Raw genomic sequence first — 24,044 nt, 5'->3', positions numbered from 1 at the left:
TGGAACTGGTAAAGGGAGCTGCGGTTGTTTGCCGTAGACTATGGAAAAAGGTGAAGCTCTGGTTGCTGCTGCCACATGGGAATTGTGTGAGAATTCTGCCCACGGAATTGTTCTGGTAAAGATTCAGAGAAATTTGCCCAATTGTCTTGTTGATCATTTGTATAAGACCACAGGCCGATGGCTTGCGGATGGTATGCAGTTGTTAGGTTGATGTTTATACCAAATTTCCTGCAGAGGGAGCGCCAGAAGCGAGCAACGAATTGAGGTCCTCTGTCTGAGGCGATATCTGTGGGCAAGCCATGTAGATGAAACACGTGTTTGAAAAAGAGACGTGCGAGCTCTAGGGCTGAGGGCAAGGCAGGCAGAGGCACAAAATGGGCCATCTTGGAGAAGTGGTCTATGATGACCCAGATTACAGTGTTTCCCTTAGATGGCGGTAAGTCTATGACAAAATTCGTAGAAAGATGAGTCCATGGCTCTTCAGGTGCAGGCAATGGCTGGAGAAGGCCCCAGGGTCTGCCAACAGGAGTCTTCTGCTGGGCACAGGTGACACATGAATCCATGTAGGCACGGGTGTCAGAAGCCATGGTGGGCCACCAATAAAACGTTGTAGCAGCCCTAATGTCCGGGCATGACCAGGGTGACCAGCAAGTTTGGAGTCGTTCGCCCAGCGTAGGACCCTTTCTCAGAGCCGATGAGGCACAATGGTTTTTCCGGCTGGGACGGTCAAGGTGGCAGAAAGGCAGATGCAAGCAGGATCAATGATATGACCGGGTTCTTCTTCTTGAATACTATCAGGGTCAAAAGAACGAGACAGGGCATCCGCTCAGAGATTCTTCTCCGCTGGACGGTATAGGAACTCGAAATCAAATCAAAAGAAGAATAAAGCCCAGCGAGCCTGGCAAGCATCTCAATGCTTGCCAGGCCCCCAATATTCTTGGGGTTGGTTTACATGGTAAATTTGTGCTGAGTGCCCTCCAACCAGGGGCGCCATTCCTCGAGTGCAAGCTTAATGGCCAGCAATTCCCGGTCTCCAATGCTGTAATTTTGTTCTGTACTGGAGAACTTGTGGGAAAAGAAGGAACAAGGAAGGAGAGTCCCTCGAGTGGAGTGCTGATTTAGAACTGCCCCAGCGCCAATAGCTGAGGCATCTACCTCGACGATGAAGGGGTGGCTTGGATCCGGGTGGCGCAGACAAGGTCTAGTTCTATATGTTCCATGTAAACTGCCATTCAGGCGATAGTTATTCTGTTCCTTGTAAACCGGAGTGATATGTATATTATACAGGAACTTCCGGTATATAAAAAGCCAAAAACTAAATAAATAAATAGAAAAGAAGGCTTTCTTAAGGTCTTGGAAGGTAGCCAAGGCTTCAGGGGACCAATTTTTTGTATCACTGCCCTTCCTAGTCATGGCCGTGAGGGCTGCAGCCAACACAGAGTAATTTGCTATGAAATGACGGTAGTAGTTGGTGAATCCGAGAAATATTTGGAGTGCCTGTAGGCCCACTGATTGAGGCCAGTTACGGATACCCTTTAGTTTACTAGGGTCCATAGTTAATCCTCGTTGGGAAATGATGTAACCCAAAAAAGGCAAACTGGACTTCTCGAATAAACATTTATCCAATTTGGCAAACAAGTGCTTTTTCTAAACCGTTAGAGCACGGTGCGGACATCGGCCTGATGGGAATCCAGGTCCTTTGAGAAGATAAGGATATCATCCAGATACGCAATGACCTTGGTGTATAAAAGGTCGCGAAAGATCTCGTTGATCATTCGTTGAAATACTGTGGGGGCATTGCAGAGTCCAAAAGGCATGATGAGGTATTCATAATGCCCGTTTCTCATGTTAAATGCTGTTTGCCAAACATTCTATGGGCGAATACGGACTAAATTGTAGGCATCCCGCAGTTCCAGCTTGTTAAAGATGGTACGCCCTGTAGGTGGTCAAACAACTCAGAGATCAAGTGTAAGAGGTACCTGTCCTTATGGGTTACTGCATTTAGGCCGCGGTAATCGATACAAGGCCTTAATGACCCATCCTTCTTCTTAACGAAGAAAAAACCTGCTCCTGCAGGCGAGGTAGACGGTCGGATAAATCCCTTGGCTAGATTTTCCTGGATGTATTCGGTCATGACTCGGGTTACAGGCAGAGACAAAGGATAACTCCTACCCCTGGGAGGGGTAGTACCTGGTAGCAGGTCAATCAGACAATCAAACTTACGAAGGGGCAGAAGAATATCTGCTTTCTGCTTAGAAAAGACGTCCTCAAAGTCCCCATAGGGAGATGGAAGACCAGAAACAGCTATTGCAAGGGGAACTGCAGATGAAGGCTCCACCTTCTTCAGGCATTGTTGGCGACAAGCAGGGCTCCATTCGGTGAGCTGCAGAGTTCCCCAGTCAAACTGGGGGGAGTGGTGCTGGAGCCATGGCAATCCCAAGACTATAGGATGAATGAATTTCTCCAACACGAGAAGTTCAATCTTCTCCTCATGGAGAGCGCCAGTGAGTAGCCGAATAGGTGCTGTGATCTGAGAAATCCGTCCAGGTAGCGGTTTGCCATGGATGGAGGTGATCTGCAAAGGGACTTCTATGGCATGAGTAGGTATGCCTAAGAGGTGTACCAGGTCTTTCAAGATAAAACTCCCACCAGCTCCAGAGTCAACTAGAGCCATGGTTGGGAAAGAATGGGAATCCCAGGTTAGTGTAACTGGCAATGATAACTGAGGGGCCGGAGTAGTAGTGCCCAAGTTCAGGTCCTCAACCGAACTTAGACCCGGGAGTTTCCCGGACGGACAGCACAAGTCTGAAGGCAGTGGCCGGAAGCTCCGCAGTACAGGCATAAGCCAGAGTCCCTCCGTCGGAGACATTCCTCCGGAGTAAGGTGCCCACGATCCAGCTGCATAGGTTCCTCCAACTTGATGGTAGATTGAATCCCACTACTAGTGGGCTTCATGGTAGGAGGAGAGCGGGATTGCTCCATAGCAACACATCAGGGTGTGCAAACTTCATGGTGATGTTCCTGGAGGCGGAGATTAATTCGGCCTGTCAAGTCAATTAAATCCACCAGAGAGGACGGAAGTTCTCGAGCTGTGAGTTCGTCTTTCAGTTGGGAAGAAAGACCATCCAAGTAAATAGCTCAAAGACAAACCTCTTGCTACGCCAATTTAGTGGCTAGAGTCTTAAACTCAATGGTGTAGTCGTTGAGAGGTCTCTTACCCTGATGTAAGCGTAAGAGATGGGTACTGGCCACAGCCTGCCTGCAAGGATCGTCAAAGATCTGACAGAAATTGCAGGAGAGAGTCTGAACGCTCCCATAAGGGAGAAGCCCATGCCAAAGCCTTGCCTTCCAAACAAGAAAGAATAAAAGTCACCTTTGTCAGTTCATCCTGGAAGATGGAAGGCTGCAAAGCAAACTGCATATAGCACTGGTTAATAAACTCTCTGCAGAGACGAGGATCCCCATTAAAACAGAGTGGAGCGGGTAAAGCCAGCAAAGCCCTGGTAGGTGAGGTTGCAGGTGGTGGGCTGACTAGAACAGATGTCAGAGCTGTGGCGCTTGCGTGAGTATCCAGTCGAGCATGGAGACGTTTGACAGAAGAGGCCAATGCTTCTAGGAACCCCTGCTGTTCTTGTATCTTCAAGGCCAGGCCAGGAATGGCCTGGAGGGCGGAAGGCTCTGCCGAATCCATGGCCTTTGCAATCTGTTGTGCTGATGGTGGACCCTTGGCCTGAGGTGGGGTTGATGCTACCCGCAGGGCAAGCCCCCACTGTCAGGTGGCAGAGCAGGCTAGGAGATGGAGGCCAACTGGAGCTTCGCCAATACCAGCTCACGTTTCCCTTGGGTTGAGCCCTTGGGTGCTGGGGCCGGCTGGACTTAGGCGGGCCTCCATGTGACGACTCCCAGTTGATGTGGACAAGGGTAGGCCAGGAACCAGCAGAGGTATTGGAGGGCCGAGGATGGTCTGGACGAGGTAGGGTTCCAAAGACCCAGATGCTAACAGGAACAAAGGAGAGCAGGGGCGTCCAGGTAAAGAAAAGCCGAAGCCTGAGAGGCCAGAGCCATAGGATACAAGGAGATTCCAAAGCAAGCTGGAGTCTGGGCAGGCGGCAGGAAGGCACAGGCGGCAGGAAGACACAGAGGAAGCAGAACTGAGGTCAGAGCCAGGAGATCAGATCAAGCATAGTCCAGACGAAGTGGGGGTCAATACCAGAGAATCAGTCCAAGCGTAGTCCAGATGAAGCGGGGGTCAATACCAGAGAATCAGTCCAAGCATAGTCCAGACGAAGCAGGAGTCAATACCAGAGAATCAGTCCAGGGTGCATGGAGCAAATGAAGAGACAAGCAGGAACAGGAACCATGAACAACAACAGGAACGATGACAAGAACAGGAACCAGGAACGAGCAACAAGCACACGAGTAATCGTGGAGACCTGTTGCCAAGGCAGAGAACGAGTGGCTGGGCCCTGCCTTTTATACAGAGGCGCAGTGATGTCATCATCCAAGGCCATGGGCCACTTTCCCACCACGGCCCCTTTAAGAGTGCACAAATCGCATGCGCGCCTAAGCCAGGGGCCCGGAGGAAGCAGGACGGCAGCATCACTCTGCGGCCCATGCAAGGAGACCCGCTGGGCGTAAGGAGGAACCGCGCAGGAGTCGGAAGTGGCAGAGGTGGTTGCAGGTGCTCAGGGATGGAGGCGACTGCCCACCGTCACAAGCGAAGGTGAACTGGAGCTGGCAGCTGGATTCCTGGGGTAAGTAGACCCAGGCTTGAGCCTACCATGGCTGGGACGCGTAACACGCAGCTCCTGCCTATGATTAACTAATTGCCTCCTTTACAAGCCATTAGCGTGCATTAGCGCAGAAAAAAATCAGGTCTGTAAGCGCATTTGTACGCGCTTTCTTCCCGCGCACAAAACCCTTACTACATCCTCGTATAGGGCTTTGCGTGGGAAAATGCACATACAAACACAGTTACATCCGCACATAAACCCGCAGCAGCTTCAGCTCACCTCATTACTTCGGCCTCAGTGTGTGTGACAATGCTACTCATGAAAATTTTGATTGACTACTGAGTATCTGAGTGTGTGTTATATCATAAAGAAGAAGGAAATTTCTTGTTTTAAGTAGATGTAGCTTTCATTAGTTATTAAGGCTTTGTTTATTTTAACAATTCTATGCAGCTACCTTGAGAACTAATCTTCCGCTCTGCTTTTATATCAGCAAAATAACCTGGCTTTGTTGCAAAACAAAACTTTACTGTTTGATTTTTACTGTCCAGAACTATAGCAGTGATGATGTATGTGCATTAAGTAATTTTAGAGCTACCATAATAATGTCTATTTCTACAGTATAAAATGATAATTGATTAGAAAGATACGGCTGATTTTAAAAGGGCCACATGCGTAAAAAAATGGAGGTTATGCGCTTGGCCAGGCCTTGTGCACGCCGCACATTTTAGAATAGGAAGAGAGAGGAAGTGGTAGGAAGGGTAGGGTTAGGGATAGGAAAGTTCCCTCCCAGTCAGCTCCTTAATTGGAGAGGACTGGGAAGGAACTGTGGGAGGCCCTATTGCGTCACTGAGCGTATTTTACTAAAATCCTCCCCCCTGCACGCGCGAATTGCGGGCCACCCACACATGCGCACGTGGATTATAAAAACTGCGTGCATGTGCATGCGGCCATCGGATTTTATAACGTGCGCGTGCCAGCGTGCACGTTATAAAATCGGTGCTTCCTGACGCATGTGCCAGCGCATGCACCCAGAGGAAGCCCTTCCTGCAGCTCCTCCTCTGTGCAAGCCCCGCAGTATTCAATACTTGTGGTGCTAGCACTTCCTCTATGTTCATCTCATGCACTGCAAGATGAGCATAGAGGAAGTGCTAGCACCATGAATTTTGAATACTGCAGGCTAGCATGGAGGAGAAGCTGCAGGAAGAGCGACAGCCCTTCAGCTCCTGCTCTCCCCAAGGAAGGAAGCACATGGGTGGAAACAGCAGCAGAGGAGGAACAGAAGATTCCGTGGATCCTACATATGTGTGTGTGTATGTATGAGTGTGAATGGGAGCCTGCCTGGGATAGGGGTGTGTGTGAGAATGAGAGCATGGTTGAGGGGTGTTGGTGTAAATTGGAGCTTACCTGGGTTTTGTGTGTGTGTGTGTGTCTGAATGAGTGAGAAGGGGAGCCTGCCTGAGTTGTATGTGTGTGTATGAAAAAGAGAGAAAATGGGAACTGCCTAGTGTTATGCTTGGCGGTCCACGGGCTTTTCCACAAATGGCCACACTCATCCCCCCAGTCCAGGCCCAATGCCGCTGAACTCCCTCGCTCACCCGTGTGGCAGGACACCGCCGATTCCCAGCCAGGCTGCCCCCAGGTGCATGTGTGCCCAACATCACTATACTCAAAGGGCCTACGGCAGGAAATCCACCATGGCGCCCACTGACGAATTCACAGGCTTAGGCATATAAAAGGCCTTTGCTCTCTCTCCGAAGCTGCCTCAGCAACAGGTCTCCCTACTCTTTAGTAGTACGTGTGGCTTCAGTGTCTTCTCTCCTGTTTCTGTGTTCCCGTCTTCAGTTCTTCAGTTCCAGTGTTCTTGTCTTCAGTTCTTCAGTTCCAGTGTCCAGTTATTAGCATCTCCTTTGTTGTCTGCCTCTTCTCCTTGCCTTCCTGCCCTGCCTATTCATCCCCTTTTCCCTTCGGACAGATACCTGGCATTGACCTCGGCCTGACCTCTGAATATGTTTGACCACTGCCTGCCACTGAACTCTGCCTGCCACTGAATATGCCTGATTCTCATCTACTCTGACTCAGCTACCTTGATGGATCTCTCCGCCATCAGCAGAGGCCCTCATCTAAGACCTGCCTGCTCTGGGACCCAAAGGCTCAACCCGAGGGGAACATGGGCTGGTAAAGGCGAAGCTCAAGTTGGGCCTCTGCTTCATCCAGGTCTCCGGCTTTGGCCTAAGGGTCCCCAAACACAACAGAATCAGTGCCATATGCATTTTTTTTCTACAGGCACCGTTGTTCCCCTATGTCCTTACTAAGATGACATATATTCTTTCCCTATTGGATGAAACAGCCCTTGCCTGGACTCTCCCCTATGGGAGCATGGGGTCCCCTTTTACACACTTTGCAACAGTTCACTGTTGAGGACCATCTTTATTTATTTAATTTTTTTTCTGTACAGACGTTCATGGCACAAGTCATATCGCATCGGTTTACATCAAACAAGGTAGTTTACATCAAACAGAGGAGGGTTAACCAAAAAAAATAATCAGTTAAAGATGATACAAAAAAACATTGAAAGATTTCAACAGGATACATTATCATTTGCTATATTGCCTGCCCAATAACATAACATAACATAACATTGCATAGCATAGCATAGTAGGGTTTCCCTTGACATTGGCAAGGAATCAATTAGCTTTAAATAAGGTTAGGAATCTAACGACAAGTGTGATGTTGAGGAAAGGCTTGTGTGAACAGCCAGGTCTTAAGTTTTTTCTTGAAGGTCAGTGGAGCCTGGTCGTATAGTAGCCATGGCTTCTGAGATACTGCATCTCCGCTAAGGCTCCAGAACCCTGGCAGAGTACACCATAGAATTCCAGACTGGCCATAGAGCTCAACTGGCATAAGTTCAGCCTTGTTGCAATTTTTCTCGAAGGCATCTTTTCAAGGACCAAGGATGAGCTTGCTGCTCAGGATCTCCTTGTCTCCCTAGAAGAACTTATTGCTTTAACTGGGAAAACTGACTGTTATCTCCAGCAGATGGTACAAGAGGTCTGCCCACCTCAAAAGAACATCACATTGGCACCCCGGTTCCAACTCCTACTTTCGTCCCTGGCTTATGTATCCTCAACCTCTACTCCTCCAGAAGAGCACATACAATTGGGCCATAGCAATTTGACCCCAGAGGAGGCTCTGATGCAGACAGCTAGGCCTTTGCTTATACTGTGCTAGCCGGGGTCATCTGTTTGTCCAATGCTCAGTGAGATTGGGAAACCTCAATGCCTAGGGAAATGCGGAGAAATGATCCTAGGCCTTATTGTTCCAGTTCCCCAACTACTAATTCCCATGACTCTGAATCTGGGTTCCACTTGCTTTGCCACACAGGAAATTTATCCTGAAGGAACTTGTCAAGCAAACTCACATTCCCATGGTCCGGAGGGCCTCTCCCATTTACAGAGACCCTCCTCCTGACCAGGTTACTCTAACCACCATGCCTGTAACTCTGCATACTAGCATCTTATATTTGGAAAACCTCAGCCTGCATGTGATCCCCAGGGTTATCCACCCCATCATCTTGGGTTTGCCCTGGCTCCAAGAGCATCAGCCACACTTTGACTGGGCTACCCTACAACTTGCCCAATGTAAACGAAACTTTATGGATTCCTGCCTAGAGCCTGTGGATCCTCCTCACCTCATGACCATGGCTACAATGCTGCTGGGTTTACCTTTTGTCACTCCCTGAGACTGAAGCCATGTCAGATTATATCTGGAAAAACTTGGAACGGGGATTCATCCGCCCTTAAGAACATGCCATACTGGGTCAGACCAAGGGTCCATCAAGTCCAACATCCTGTCTCCAATAGTGGCCAATCCAGGCCACAAGTACCTGGCAAGTACCCAAAAACTAAGTCTATCCCACATTACCGAGGAGCGGGAAGCGCTGAGATGGAGTCCAGTTAGGTTGCGCTAAGCCAGGGCCCGTGGAGCGGGAAGCGCTGAGAGAGGAACCCGGAAGGAGAAGCACAGAGGTTCAACGGCAGGAACAATTGATCCATGGAGAAAGTATGGCACCAAAAGGAACTATGGAATTTGTTGCCAAGTCGGTTAGTGTAGGCAACAGGTGAGGCTTAAATATCCCGGGTCAATGATGTCATCAGGCGGGATGAACCCGGAGTTCCCGCCTTGGTCCTTTTAAAAGCAGAGCAAGTAACACATGCGTACACTAGAGAAGCCCAGGATCGGAACGCTGGTCGGCGGCATCCCGGCCGCCACATGGAGTGCAGAGAGCCAGGAGAAACATGACGGTGTTGACTGGCCACCACTGTGAGAGCACCAGAAGTGGAGGGCCAGGCAAGACATGAGGTGAGTTGGGCCTGCCACGGACGGTGGTCATAACACATTTGACACACGCCATTCGTGCCTTATCCAGCGATCGCTCAACTTGGGTTCATACTCCGATCTGACAGTTGGCCTTATTATGCCCCCTCTCTCCACAGTCTTGAATTGTTTGACCTTGGATGAAGCATCATATCTGACCACAAATATGTATGCATTTACTGGGTTGATGACTCAGGAAAATGCGGGCATCAATCCAGCTACTTCTCACATGCGAAGCAAACACTCTTCCACTTGAGCTAATTTCTCTGTGGCAGGTTGTTCTTGATTCTAATTGGCTGCTTGCTTGATAATTCACTGAGGTCAGTGCCCCCATATCTATGATGTTGTGTAGAGCAGCCATGAAATCACTGAATAAAGGTCAACACATAGTCTTGGTGCATACTTATTTTGATACTGTGGGCGAGGGGTGTACTTGTCGCATCTCGCAAAAGTATACGGAGGAAACCCAGATCGTTCTTGTTGGAGTGGCAAACTCATTCCAGCATAAGACTCCAAAGGACCAGCTGGAAGGCAAAAGAAGGTTATTTTCGAAATCCAAAGCACAGATGAATGCCGAGAGAACCCATAATATCCCCAACAGGTCACTGTTATTGGAATCCGTATTAGTTCCCAACTTTCTCGACCAACTCGCCAAACCACCTCCTCGGCCAGAAGGATTTAGTGGGATCTCCCCGTCTACAAGCTCTGAACAGGAAGGCCAGTTCTGCTAGGTACCCAGCCACCGAGTCTCCTACCATCTGGTTGTCAGGCATCTGGTATTCAAACTGGTAATGCGTTTTGCCACCAACCAGCTAAGCTCCCCTCCCCTGCCCGCCATAATAACCAGGCAAGACAGCAAAGAGACCTGAGCCCCCCTACCTTGTGTCAGGCAAGAAAAAGAGGGTGGGGGCCCACCAGTCTCTTGCAGTAAGCTAACAATATGCTACATGTTAAGAAACGATATATAAGGTCTTTTGGTAGTTGACAACCAACCCCTGCTGGGTGGTCCGGACCCGCGGTTCCTATCCCTCGGCTGTGATTAATCAACCCTGGTGAGAGCCAGATACACTCCTGGCACCAAACTGGTGCCTCCCCGGACTGCCAGTCATGTTTCCTAGTAAGGCAGCCCCTTTAGCTCGGCCCCCCCCCACCGTGATTTCCAAGCAAGGGGGCCCCACCTGCGCTGACAAGGTCACCCTATTAGCTCATGCACCTGCATAAATAGCTGTGATGGTGTAATCAATACAGGTTTACAAATAATCTATTTAGCCGCTGACACGTTTCGCGCTCTAGTGTATTGATGATTATGCACGACGGCAACCCCTTGATTGTCACACCAAAATATTATTGCTTATTTTACAGCTTAGTTTTTTAAAGGACTAGAGCCTGCTATGGGAAATAACTTCAGGGTTAAGAAAAACATTTGAGTTACTCCTATCCCCAGCCATGTGTCTGGCCCAAGTGCAGTTGATCATCTAGTGCTGGCTAACGATCCTCTTCTGAGGTCCCTGGTAGTTAGCAACCAATCCATGTAAGTGGAGCAGGACTTCTGTTCCGTTCCTGGCTCCACTGCTGCAGATCCCTCCCCCACTTGTGTCCAACCCAGCTGTGGCAACCCATGCATCCCGGCAGACTCCATCCTCTGAAGGCGTCCAAGTATATATAATAAAATCCCTGCTGGAAGGTGCCAGCTCCTGCCACGGAGGTACCCATTGCAGTCGGCCAGGAAGGATACCCAAATGGCAATGTTGTTGCACTGGAATCGCGATATCCTAGCAAAATGATGAGGCTTGCTTGTACTCCTATTCACCATGGCCAGCCCTGTGAGGGAGATCCTTCTCCTGAGTAATGCTCTAAATGGAATTCAGGCTGGCTGCAATGTGTATTGATTCTTGTATATGATCACAACAAAATGAAGCAGCTACCTCTCCAATTGATCATCAAAATCAAAGGAGAGAGGAGACAGAATATACTCTGTAACTCCATAAATCCTAATCTCATAATTTTTAATCAAATGACAATATCATAGATCTCAAGCTCTTATTACACTTTAATCTGCAGCCTCTCACCACGCAATGGGCCGCAGGCTGTATTCAGCCTTTAGAGCATATTGATTTTAATCACCTATTGTCATTTGTTACTAATATCTCACCCCAAATACTTTATTCATTTTTAAAAGGTTTTTTACTATTGGAACCAATGTTCTGATACACCATCACCAAATATAATAAATTGAAAAGAATACTTAGCCAACAAATCTGTTCAATCAATCAGCCATACTATACTGTTTTCAAATGTTCCCAACATGAATCATGTTTCAACTGAATCTCAGTCTTCTTCAGGGGAATTATTTTAATCTCAACAGGCCAAAATATTCTATTAACCCTAAAATTTAAAAAAACAAAAATTAGAAATTAAAAATTAAAAACAGGCAAATAAGACAGCCCAGCTTTTAATTATAGATCTTTATGCTTAATACTACACCATCCCAAGCTCTTATTTCTCTAAGACACTCACCCGGACGTGCATTTAGCGTCTCTCAGGGGATTCAAAACATGGTGCCACAGCATCTTAGATGTCAAATTCAAACATTACCTCCACTGATTTAAATGTATCTCTCAAGTTACGTAACCGGAAATCCGGGCTAGACGCACAATATAGAGACTATAACTCCCACAATCCTTAATTAAAAGGCACAGGACCAATAAACTAAAAAACAGACCAATCAATATCTTTGTTAAGTCCATTAGGGTCGACCGTATCGAAAAAATGTATCCACTTCTGTTCCCTTTGTAGTAGATAACCATCAAAGTCTCCCCCACGATTACAAGGCAGTGGTTTTTCTATCACAGCAAATCTTAAATCGTCAAAATTGTGTTGGTACTGTAGACAATGTTGAACTACTGGTGCTTCAACTCTGCCACGCACAATGGCACTCCTATGCTCAATCATACAGGTCTTCAAACTACGTTTGGTTTTACCAATATATAAACGGGGACAAGGGCACCACAGCCCATATATTACCCCATGCCACTTGTTGACCAATCCGGTCTGGAGTGGCCACCCCACATCAGACAGTGACTCCATCAACCCCCGACACCCTGCTAGCTCAATGGATGGTCGGCACCATCTTGTGGGCCGTCCATTGATCCCACCATGTGACAGGGGCCGACCAATGGCACCGGTAGCCCCTGTGACATAGTAAGGGCAAATTCTATTGGCGCCATTTTGAATACTGGCAGCCAACGGCCCGAGTGCAGGAGATCACTCCCACACCCCCGCTGAACCACCAGGGACTTTTGGCAAATCGTGGGGGGTCAGGAGGGTGGGGGTTGTAGTTAATTAACTTTAAAGGGTTGGGATGGGGGGTTTTGTTTGTTTTTTTTTTATATTCACTCCATAAGACGCACAGACATTTTCCCCCACTTTTGGGGGAAAAAAGTGCATCTTATGGAGCGAAAAATACGGTAGGTTTAATTCATCTTGTTTTGAGATAAGAAACTGTGTACGTGATACTCCCATAGGTTCACGCAACTTAGGGATTATTGTATGTTTTACCTATAAAATGCAGCACTCACTGACATACAAAGAGAAACAGAGTGGTGCTTCTCCTGAGCATCTAGACAGAGAGAACTGCTGTGACTCTGTACCTCCCAAGGGCACCTGCATTGCTTATTGATATGCAATAAAAAATTGATATTTGTTTCTACTAAATTTGGTATGGTATCCATGTGTTCATGGAGAAGCACCTTAAGTGTGTTTGGCGCATAACACTGGCATCAGTAGCATGGGATCTTCTTGGTGCTTGGGTACTTGCCAGGTTCTTGTGGCCTGGTTTGGCCTCTGTTGGAAACAGGATGTTGGGTTTGATGGACCCTTGGTCTGATCCAGCATGGCAATTTCTTATGTTCTTAAGAGCGATACATATAAAAACATGGACAGACATAAGTAATAGTGGTAACAAAGTAAAGGAATGAGCATACATTGCAGGAGAACCCAAGACTCACAAAGACTGGAAAGCATTTAAAAGAGCCTGTGAGAAAGAGAAAAGAGTAACTGAAAACATATAGAGACAGAAAAAAAAAAGGCATACACTTGCCATTACTTACCTGGAATTCCATCTGAAATCAGTGCTCAGCTGCATCTGAAAGGCAAAAACATAACACAAAGACTCATATTTCTTAAACATTAGGTAATATTCCTGTTCTAAGTAAAATATCACAGATTATGGTAAAATTATACTTATCTGATTGGTTATATGATATTTGAAAGATCAGTTCTCTTTTTAGTCAGGTTTATATTGATATCTATATCAACAAAGAGAAAGTGTTAAATGCTGAAACTCTTACTACAAATGTGTTGATAATTCTGCCAATATTTTCAGGGTGTTAAGAAAAATAAAACTGAACACCTAAAGTTAAATTTAAAGTAAAGTTATAATCCATCCGATTATTGCTTTCAAGATACTGTCTTCCCTCTCTATACCTGGGAGACTGACTGGGTGGGTTCAGTCCCTTGTTTCCTTTGAGAAGACCCAGCCGAAAGAAGAGCCACATTTTTCTCTACCACCCTTAACTTTGGGTAACATCTCACAGTAACTCACGCCCTACCAACAGAAATCCCATTACTTAATATAGCCAACATACCACTGAAGCGGGATAGTCATTACCCGAAAGCATCTGAATGGCTAGAGTAGGACTGCTTCCTGTTCCTGCCCCACCCCTCCTTCACACAAGCTCTCACCCTTCTCGCACCATGCCCATGCTCTCTCGTCCTCTCGATAGGGCAAAGCCTGGCAAGTTCCTCCCCCTCCAGAAACCCTGTGCCCCCTAAGAGTTGGATTCCGCCCCCTATTCTGATTTCTTTTACATACTGGATCTTCTTCCTAGGTTTTCCTTTACAGCCCGGGGAATATAGTGCCCATCACAATATTTCATGAATATTTCACAATATTTCATGAATATGTGCACCTCTGATCTACATATTTTCAGTCATGCCTATGTGCTCTTATCTGCACATAGAATGTAGGCTCCATTAGTTGTGTGTGGAACTTCTAATTTCAGTATTCGGTAATCAGTACTATGCAGAACATCACTGTCCACATCTGACGCACTATAGCTGTGCACTTTGCCTCTTTCAGCCTCTTCAAATGTCCTCACTGCATATTCATGTGACAAACTCTATCAATCATTTGAAGGAGGCAGTAAAAAACTGGCTCATACAAGAGAAAACCAAATAGATGTGGACAGAGTGTATATCAGGTTGACTGGGAGGTTTATTGGCCAAGACAAAAGGTTTATTTGCCTTTATTTTAAATCAATATTGAGGCTAAGTTGGGAAAACATTGGAAACAGTCCTTAAGCAAATTTGAAAAGTTAGTCTTAATTGAAAATGTATTTTTTGTATATTTACTGGTTAAAGCTTCTTTTTGTATATGCACAGCTTTATTTAGAGTAACAAATGCTATTACTAAAATTAATCAACTAAATATCTTTTTGCCTGCCTTTGACATGTAAGCATGATCCAATAACTGGATAGAGGAAAAAATCATATTGTCCCCTGTTAAACAGATTTCATTAGATGTAGAGATTTTAATCAAGGAGTAGCAGATAAGAATAATTTGGCTACAACCATTTGGCCTCAATTAGCTTAGTATATTCTTCCTATAAAATGCTAATAATGCAGGGGTACATTATTAATATTCATTTGACAACAATTTTCATTAACCTTTAGAGGTGAATTTGCTGATCATATAGTTTTAAAATTCCCTGTATCGATCTGATTATTACCATGCATTGTAAAATTTCTTACAACCCTTACCATCCAAACTGGTACAGAAACTCCAGTTTCAACTGCAATCCTTTTTCCTACACTATGGGGCTGATGCATTAATTGTGTGCAGGAAACATGAGCTCAGTGCTGAGCACACATTTACCTAACACACGCCCAGCCACCTCTCCTGGGTAAGTGATTCAATATTTAAATGAGGGGTCGTGCTAAAAAGGAGGCACTAGGGAAAAATGTGCATCCCTACCGCCTTCTCAGCATTGGCCCCCAATTGGTGGCTGTCAAGCGGGCTGGGAAAATGGACACTCAACCTACGAGAGTCCGTTTTCTCCCACGCTGGCATAGACATGCACAAGATACACAGCCTGGACTGTGTATCTTGTGTGTGTATTGGGCATCCAGAATTTTTTTTCAAAACCTTTTTTTTTTTTTTTAAACTAAATACTGCTTTAATTGGTTACTCCTAATTAGTATTGCAACAATACTAATTAGGGGGAATCACAGACAACAGGATTTTTCTTTTTTTTTCAATTTGCCCTTGAGTGTGGGCTGGCATAACATTTTCCGTGTTGCAAGGGCGCATTGGCCGCGCATAAAAATGGTTGTATCATGGGTATTAGCTAATAGCGTTCCTCTACATGAATTTACATGTGATGAGCGCTATTAGCTATGTGGTGATTTGGACGCGTATTTTGGATGCACTAATCCCCATATTGGATCAGGTGTTATGGACGTGCGTCCAAAACACGCATCCAATCGCATGTTAAGCATTGCACAGTGGCTAGCATCGGCTCCATTATCTGTGTTTCTAAGTATTTTTACATCAAATCCATCTGGAACTATTTTCCTTTTTATACAATAGGCATAGTGGTTTTTAAAACGGTTCTCTCACACATTGTAACTAGGAGATCGCCAGATGTATTAAACAATGTTAGTTATAAGAAATTTGATTTTTCTCATATCCAGAGAAGAACAAGGGTGAATTTTATATATATTCTATACTGCATCCTTTTTATAAAACTGTATGTATAACACTTTTTCTGATAGACTAATCTGTGGCTTTTTATTCAATAATGCTCTTTGCAATTTTTCATTTAATAAGACTTGTGGAGTTCCCAGTGTGAAAGTTGGAGACAATTTCCCTGTAACTCTGTGTTCTTTCCTGGGACAGAAAATTTGTTTTCAGCACCTGGGTTTAAGCCAAGATCAACAATTTCTACAGCTGATGATAGCAAAAGAGGAAAATGTGGAAATCCTGAAGGACATGTTTGATTTGATAAGTAAGAGTGAGTGTAATGTTTGTTTTCCCCTCCCCTACCCCCTCCCAACACACAAGCACACACACACGCACACACGCACAGCATCCATCATAATAATGAGTTCAAATCTCTGCATCACTTGTTAGTGTAAAATAAGAGTGGCTTGAATATGGGGACGGGGGAGGGGGGGAGAGAAGGAAACAAAACAGAAGGGCGGAGTTACAAAGGTCTGCTGACTTGGCTCTCACTACTAGAATGGCAAAAGCTATCGACCCTCACCATTTCAGAGCTCTATTTCAAAAGCAACATCCTATCTCTGGTCCCTGGGCAATGTTTAACTGTATCTGTAAGCATTAGGGAACTGGAAAGTGAGAAAACGAATGTGGAAAAAATAAGGGCGAAGAAAAGAGGTAAGTTAAAAAAGTGACTATGAGTCTGTATTTCTATAAAAAAAAAAAAAAAAAAGTAAAGTCATTCAATCTTCAGATAAAAATATACAGGGTGATTGATTTTATGCCTGTGAGAATTGATTATTGCCTTTAATGTCTGGCTTGTCTCAAATCACCAATGTAGCATGATTCTTTATATTTTCTGCACTGAATGGTTTGCAATCAAATGTGGTGAAAGACAGAAAATTAATTACAGTGATAGAAATTGTTGACATTACAAAATCCTACTAGCAATAACTGTCAAAACGAAAAGCGTATATCAGCTGCATGAATTACTTCTCAGCCTTTTGACTATTATCAAATGCAGACAAACACAGAATTTTGAGCTATGGGCTGACGACAGTCCCTTCTAGGGCTTTTGTCTGAATTGCATGCTGTTGAATATGGGGGGGTTAACAGTCTGCTACCCAACACATTGGGAACATCATGACAGAACAACTAATATTATTGGCTACTGTAACTTCTAAACAAAATGACATCCACATGATCCATTAGTACAATAAATATCATAAGTACCATATTATTTATAGTAGTTGTTCAATAGATATGCAATTTATCCTTACTGGGCATGTATCAGAAGAAGATTTCTTCTTCTGACTCTTGTTACTGCTCATAGGAGAACCCCTCACCCCTCTTCATTCATAACCAATGAAAATAAAATCTGTACCTTTCCAGCTACTCTCATGGGCCTGATTTATCATGGTGGGTTTTTTCTCCACAATCTGAGAGGGAGAACATTTTGATATAATAAAACCCTTTGTACACAATTATCCGAGTATTGATTGGGTAAATGTTGGATCAGGGAGGTAAAGTTCCTAAATGCCATCAATGACTGCTTCATGCAGCAATTGATGATGGAACCAGAGAGGGAACTATATTAGATCTAATTCTCAGAGGAATGTAAGATCTACTGCAAGAGATAAAGGTGATGGATCTGCTTGGCAAAAGTGATCATGATGCAATTTAATTTGACATAATCACTGGAAGGCAAATGCTATGGAAAACTATTACAGTAGCATTTAACTATAAAAAGGAAGACTATGATAAAATGAGGAAACTTGTTATAAAAACAAAGAAAACTGAAAACAGCAAGCCACAAGATTAAAAACTTGCAGGAGGCATGGACATGGTTTAAAATTACCATCCTTGAGACCCAGATAAAATATATTTCCTTGCATTAAAAAAGGTCAAAGGAAAACTAAATGAGTGCTGGCATGGCTTAATAGTGTAGTGAAAGAAATAATTATAGGCAAAAGGGCATGATTCAAAAAATAGAAAGCAGACCAAATAAGAACTGATAAGTTACAAGTAAAAAATTAAGTTGGCTAAGAGAGAATTTGAAAAGAACCTTGCTATAAAGCTAAAGGCAAGAAATTAAACACCGGTGATGCTGACATCCGTGCCAGGAAAAATAGTTGAAACTATTATAAAGAACAAAATTATTGAACATAAAGATATTCATAGTTTAATAAGACAAAGCCATCCTAGATTTAGCCAAGGAAAGCCTTGCCTCACCAGTCTCCTATATTTTTTTAAAGACATGAATGAACATGAATAAAGGTGAGCCAGCTGATATAGTATATCTGGATTTTCAGAAAGCGTTTGATGAAGTATCTCATGACAGACTCTTGAGGAAATTAAAAAGTCATGGGATAGGAGGCAATGTGCTATTTTGGACTGAGAACTGGTTAAAAGAAAAATGAGAATAGGGCTAAATGATGCATTTTCTTAATGGAGAAATGTGAATAGAGTGCCCCAGGAATCTGCTCTGGCATCGCTGCTTTTTAACATATTTATAAGTGACCTAGATATAGGAACAACAAATTTGGTGATCAGATTTGCTGATGATACAAAATTATTCAAAGTTGTTAATATTACAAGGGGATTGTGAGAAATTGCAGGAGGACCTTGTGGGACTGGAAGATTGGGCATCCAAATGGCAGATGACATTTAATGTGATCAAGTGCAAAATGATTCATGTAAAGAAGAGCAATTCAAAGTATAGCTACACAATGCAAGGTATCAACATACTATCCATGATAATCTAGGCGTTATCATGGATAGTATGTTAAAATCCTCTGCTCAGTGTATAGCAGCACCAAAAAAACAAATAGAATGGTAGGAATTATTAGGAAAGGAATTGGGAATAAAACAGAGGGTGCACTTTAAATATTGTATGCGATTATAGTCACTACATCTCAGAAAAGATATAGTGGAATTAGAAAAAGTACAGAGAAGAGTGATCAAAATGATAAAGGGGATGGAACATTCCCCTATGAAGAAAGACTAAAGAGGTTAGGACTCTTCACCTTCAAGAAGAGATGGCAGAGGGGAGATATGATAGAGGTCTATAAAATAATGAATGGAATGGAACATGAATAGGTTGTTTACTCTTTAAAAATGTACCAAAACTAGAAGACACACAAAGAAATTACTAGGTAATAGAGATATGCATTCGTTTTAGACAAATTAGATAATTTCAACTAAATTGTTTAATTTGTCCTGTTTCGGGAGCACCCTGAAATGAACAATAATTCACCGAAATTTGGGAAAAATTTGCATTTCGTGTAAGTGTGCACTGTCCCTCTGTTATGACCACCAGCTGCAGCTGTCCGCGGCAGGCCCAACTCACCTCAAGTTTTGCCTGGCCCTCTACCTCCAGTGCTCTCGCGCTGGTGGCCAGTCACCACCGCTGCGTTTCTACCGGCTTTCTGCACTCCATGTGGCGGCCAGGATGCCACCCACCAGCACTCCGATCCTGTGCCTCTCTAGGCACACTCGTGCACTACCTGCTCTGCTTTTAAAGGGACCATGGCGGGAACTCCGGGTTCGTCCCCGCCTGATGACATCATTGACCCGGGATATTTAAGCCTCACCTGTAGCCTCCACTAATCGACTTGGCAACGAGTTCCATGGTTCCTTTTGGTGCCATACTTTCTCCACGGTGCCATACTTTCTCCACGGATTGATTGTTCCTGCCGTCGGACCTTCCGGGTTCCTCTCTCAGCACTTCCCGCTCCATGGGCCCTGGCTCAGTGCAATCTAACTGGACTCCATCTCAGCGCTTCCCGCTCCTCTGGACCAGGTTCAGCACCACCTTACCCAGAATCTCTCTCTCCACTTCCTGCTCCGTGGGCCCTGGTTGAAATTAATTACATTTGAAAGGTTGGGGTGGGTTTTTTTGTTTTTTTTTAATGTGCCCTTTCTCCCCCCCAAAAAAACAATAAGAAACCACACGAAATTTCGTGGGTTTTCCTATTGTTTCGTCCCCCCCTCCCCTGAAACATGACAAAATAGGAAATATCATCTCTGTTCCTATTTTGTTGCAAACGAATGCACATCCCTAGTAGCAACAACCCCACCTTGGGCCAAGGGTCCACAATTCCTAACAGATTGCCAAGTCCATGGACCCGGCGGAGGCCATTCCCGGCCTGGCACAAAAGATCATCGAACAGCAAAAGATCCTGGAAACCTTAATGGCTGCAGTAGAGAATTTAAATAACCAATTGGACGCCACCGCAGTGAGGACTACGCCATCCTCCAGACCCAATACCTCGGCCTCCATGCCAGTTACACGGCCGACGGTTCCTTTACTGGCATCTCCTCAATTCTCTGGGAACCCCTGTTGTGCAGGGGACCCCTAAATCAATGTAATATGCATTTTTGCCTGCAACCAGCCATCCTTCGCAGACGTCATTACAAAAACCACTTATATCCTCTCCCTTCTAGATGGCAAGGACTTGGCCTGGGCTTCACCTCTTTGGGAGCGAGCAGACCCGGTCCTCCAAGATCTGCCCACATTTCTTGCCTTGTTCCGCTCTGTCTTCAATGTCCCTGGCAGACACTCCGCCTCCGGATCCATGCTTCTACATCTCCGGCAAGGTGCCCGGTCCTTAGCCGACTACGTCATATGGTTCCGTACTCTGGCTTCCGAGCTGCATTGGGATCTTGATTGCCTTTGAGCCATCTTTCTGGAGGGATTACCCCCCCCCCCCCCCCCCCCCAATATCAAAGATGAGTGTGGCGGCCCTTGAGCTGCCTTCATCCTTTGATTCCCTAATTGACCTCGCTAGTTGTATCGATCGGCGTCTCCAGGAGCGTTGACAGGAAGTCTAAGCTACCATGAAGCCTATGGCGAGCTTGCGCCGTGTTCAACACTCTCCATCTCCTAGGGTGGACTCACTTCCCCAAAATAAGACAGCAGAGGAGCCCATGCAAATGGGTCAGGGTAAGCTCTCACCCGAAGAACGACGCCAACGGTCGGGTCTTTGCCTTTACTGCAGTAACTCTGGACACGCTTTACCCGCCTGTCCCATGCATCAGGGAAACTCTCGGACTTAGGTTCGGCAGGAGGACTGTTCCTAGGCCTGACTTCTCCATCTCCTCCACTAACTCTACCTGTCTCCATCAAAGTTGACAACCAAGAATTCCATACCTTGGCTTTGGTGGATTCTGGAGCCGGAGGCAACTTTATTTTGAAGCAACTCACAGAACACCTTCAGATCCCCGCCATCCACACCCTGGTGCCTCTGCTTCTTTCCTCTATCCACAGAGAACCCTTGCCCGGGTGGGTTACCCATGTTACAACCCTGCTCTGCCATCGAACGGGATCCCTGCATGTGGAATCCATCTCCTTTCATGTGTTGGACAAAGCCATACACCCGGTGGTCTTGGCTCTGCTGTGGCTACAAAAGCATGCTCCCCAGTTTGGCTGGGCCATACTGGAACTCTCTTGCTGGGGATCTTCTGTCACTCCAACTGCTTGGAGCCTGTTTCTCCCCGGTTTTGTCTTAATACCTCCCTTCTGCCTCCCGGCCTTCCTCCTCAGTATGCAGCGTTTGCTGATGTCTTCTCCAAGAAGGCCGCTGACACTCTACCTCTGCACAGAGCTTTTGATTGTGCCATCAATCTATTTCCCAGCACAGAGCCCCCTCGGGGCAGGATTTATCCACTGTCCCTCACTGAGACGTGGGCCATGCCTGATTACATCCGCGAGAACCTAGCCAAAGGTTTCATCCGACCCTCCAAGTCTCCTGCCAGAACAGTTGTTTTTTTTTGTTGGGAAAAAATACGGTTCACTCCATCCTTGCATTGACTACTGGGGTTTGAATGAGATCACTCAGAAGGACAGTTACCCTCTTCCTCTCATTTCCAAGCTCTTCGACAGACTCCAAGGGGTGAAGATCTTCTCCAAACTTGACCTCAGACGAGCATATAATCTGGTTGGTATCCGCGAGGGAGACGAATGGAAGACAGCTTTTAATAAAAGAGACAGTCACTATGATGGTCTTGTGATGCCGTTTGGCCTTTGCAATGCCCCAGCCATCTTTCAGAACTTAATGAACGAGATCTTCAGAGACATGCTGTACCAATGTGTCATAGTGTAACTTGACAATATCCTAATTTTTTCCAAAGACCTGCAAAGCCACCATCAGGACTTCGCCTGAGTTCTCCAACGTCTCCAAGAAAACCAGCTCTACGCCAAACTAGAAAAATGTTCCTTTGAGCAGGAGACTATACCCTTCCTTGGATACATCGTCTTGAGCCAAGGCTTCCGCATGGACCCTCTGAACTAAAAAGCATTCGGGATTGGCTCCAGCCCACGGGTCTCCGCTCTCTACAAAGGTTCCTTGGCTTTGCCAATTATTACCGTTCCTTCATTCACCACTACTCCACACTGATCGTGCCTCTCACAGCTATGACCCTCAAGGGCTCCAATCCCTCTCTTTGGTCGCTTGAGGCCATTACAGCTTTTCAAGACCTTTAAACCTCCTTCCTCCTTGAGCCATGCCTTCGACATCCTGATCCCAGACGTCCCTTTATTGTTGAGGTTGATGCCTCCGACGAGGGAGTTGGGGCGGTCTTGAGCCAGTGCTCCACCAATCAAACCTTACACCCATGCTCTTAGTTTTCTAGACATTTTTCTCCTGCAGTACGCAACTACGCCATAGGAGATAAGTAGCTCCTGGCTATCAAATTAGCCTTCGAGGAGTGGCGCCCCGGCTTGAGGGAGCTCAGCACCAGATCACAGTTACACCGATGACAAGAACCTCGAGTACTTGCACCGGGCTCAACACCTGAATCACCGACAGGTTCACTGGGCCCTCTTTTTCACCCGATTTAACATTTTGCTTCGATACCGTCCAGCTAATAACAACTGCCAGGCCGATACCCTCTCCAGGTCCTTCATCCCCAAAGACATGCCAGATCCCCCTCGCCACATCATAGACCCTGCTAAGGTCATCCTGGCTGTTACTTATCCGGTCCCACCTGGCAAGAAGGTGGTCCCGCGCCAGCTTCACTGGAGATTGCTTCGCTGGGGCCACGACTCCCTCACCGCAGGGCACCCTGGGCAGTCCAGAACCCTGGCCACCCTTCAGTGATTTTATTGGTGGCCCACCATGAAGAAGGATGTACAAGCTTATGTGGAGTCCTACCCTACTTGCGCTCACCATAAACCTCTTGGAGGACGCCTGGAGGGTCTCTTACAACCTTTACCAATTCCTAGCGAACCTTTGACCCACATTGCGGCAGATTTTATTGTCTACCTTCCACTCTCCGGAGGCAACAGCACCATCTGGGTCATTGTGGACTGCTTTTCAAAAATGGCCCACTTTGTTGCTCTGCCTGGCCTTCCCTCGACTCCAGAACTTGCTCAGCTTTTCATCCGCCATGTGTTCCGGTTCCATGGCCTTCCTAAGCACATCCTGTCTGACAACGGAGTTCAGTTTACATCCCACTTTTGGAGGTCCCTCTGAAAGAAATTCAATGTCTTTCTGGATTTCACATCCGCTTACCACTCTCAGGCCAATGGACAGGCAGAGAGAACTAATAGAATGCTCAAACAGTTCCTACGAGCTTATGTTAACCTCCGGCAAAATGATTGGGCAGACCTCCTTCCCTGGGTGGATTTTGCATTGAATTCTTATCCCTCTTTTTCCATGGGTTCATCACCTTTTCAGGTAGTCTATGGACGACAACCTTTTCCTCCGCTACCATTACCATTATCCATCCCTTCTCCTGTGGCCCAGGCTTCCACCCAAGAATTACACCAACTCTGGAAGAGCACTCAACAACTACTCCAAAGGGCCGCCCAAATGGTCAAGAAGTTCTTTGATGCCCATCATTGTGCAGGGCCTCAGTTCAAACCGGGCGACAAGGTAGGTGGCTGAGTACCCAATTTATCCATCTCAAGCTACCATCTTCACATTTCGCACCCAGATACATTGGTACTTTTCCGGTGCTCCACCGGTTGGGCTCGGTTACTTACAAGCTCCGGCTTCCACCTTCTCTCAAGATCCACAATGATTTTCATATATCGTTGTTGAAGCCTTTGGTACTGTATGGTTTCTCAAAGAAACCGCCTGAACCACAACCACCATCTTCTGAAACTGATGTAGTGTACCAAGTGCGAGATGTCCTTGATGTACGAAAACGTGGGA

The 24,044-nt window shown here is 45.8% G+C and overlaps 1 protein-coding gene across 2 annotated transcripts in view; it reads left to right on the top strand.

The window, feature by feature from the left end:
- Positions 1 to 16,371: 16,371 nt before the first annotated feature.
- AGT (angiotensinogen) overlaps positions 16,372 to 24,044 on the top strand; it is an 85,222-nt gene continuing 77,549 nt past the window's right edge. Inside the window, exon 1 of one of the 2 annotated variants that reach the window (XM_029594189.1) lies at positions 16,372 to 16,563. The gene's annotated coding sequence lies outside the window, so the exon portion shown is untranslated. The remainder of the gene's footprint in view (positions 16,564 to 24,044) is intronic. The other variant, XM_029594188.1, reaches the window with a different exon arrangement.

This window comes from Rhinatrema bivittatum, chromosome 3, assembly GCF_901001135.1.
Source record: "Rhinatrema bivittatum chromosome 3, aRhiBiv1.1, whole genome shotgun sequence".
Classification (NCBI taxonomy): Eukaryota; Metazoa; Chordata; class Amphibia; order Gymnophiona; family Rhinatrematidae; genus Rhinatrema; species Rhinatrema bivittatum.
This window is presented reverse-complemented; position numbering and strand designations above follow the sequence as displayed.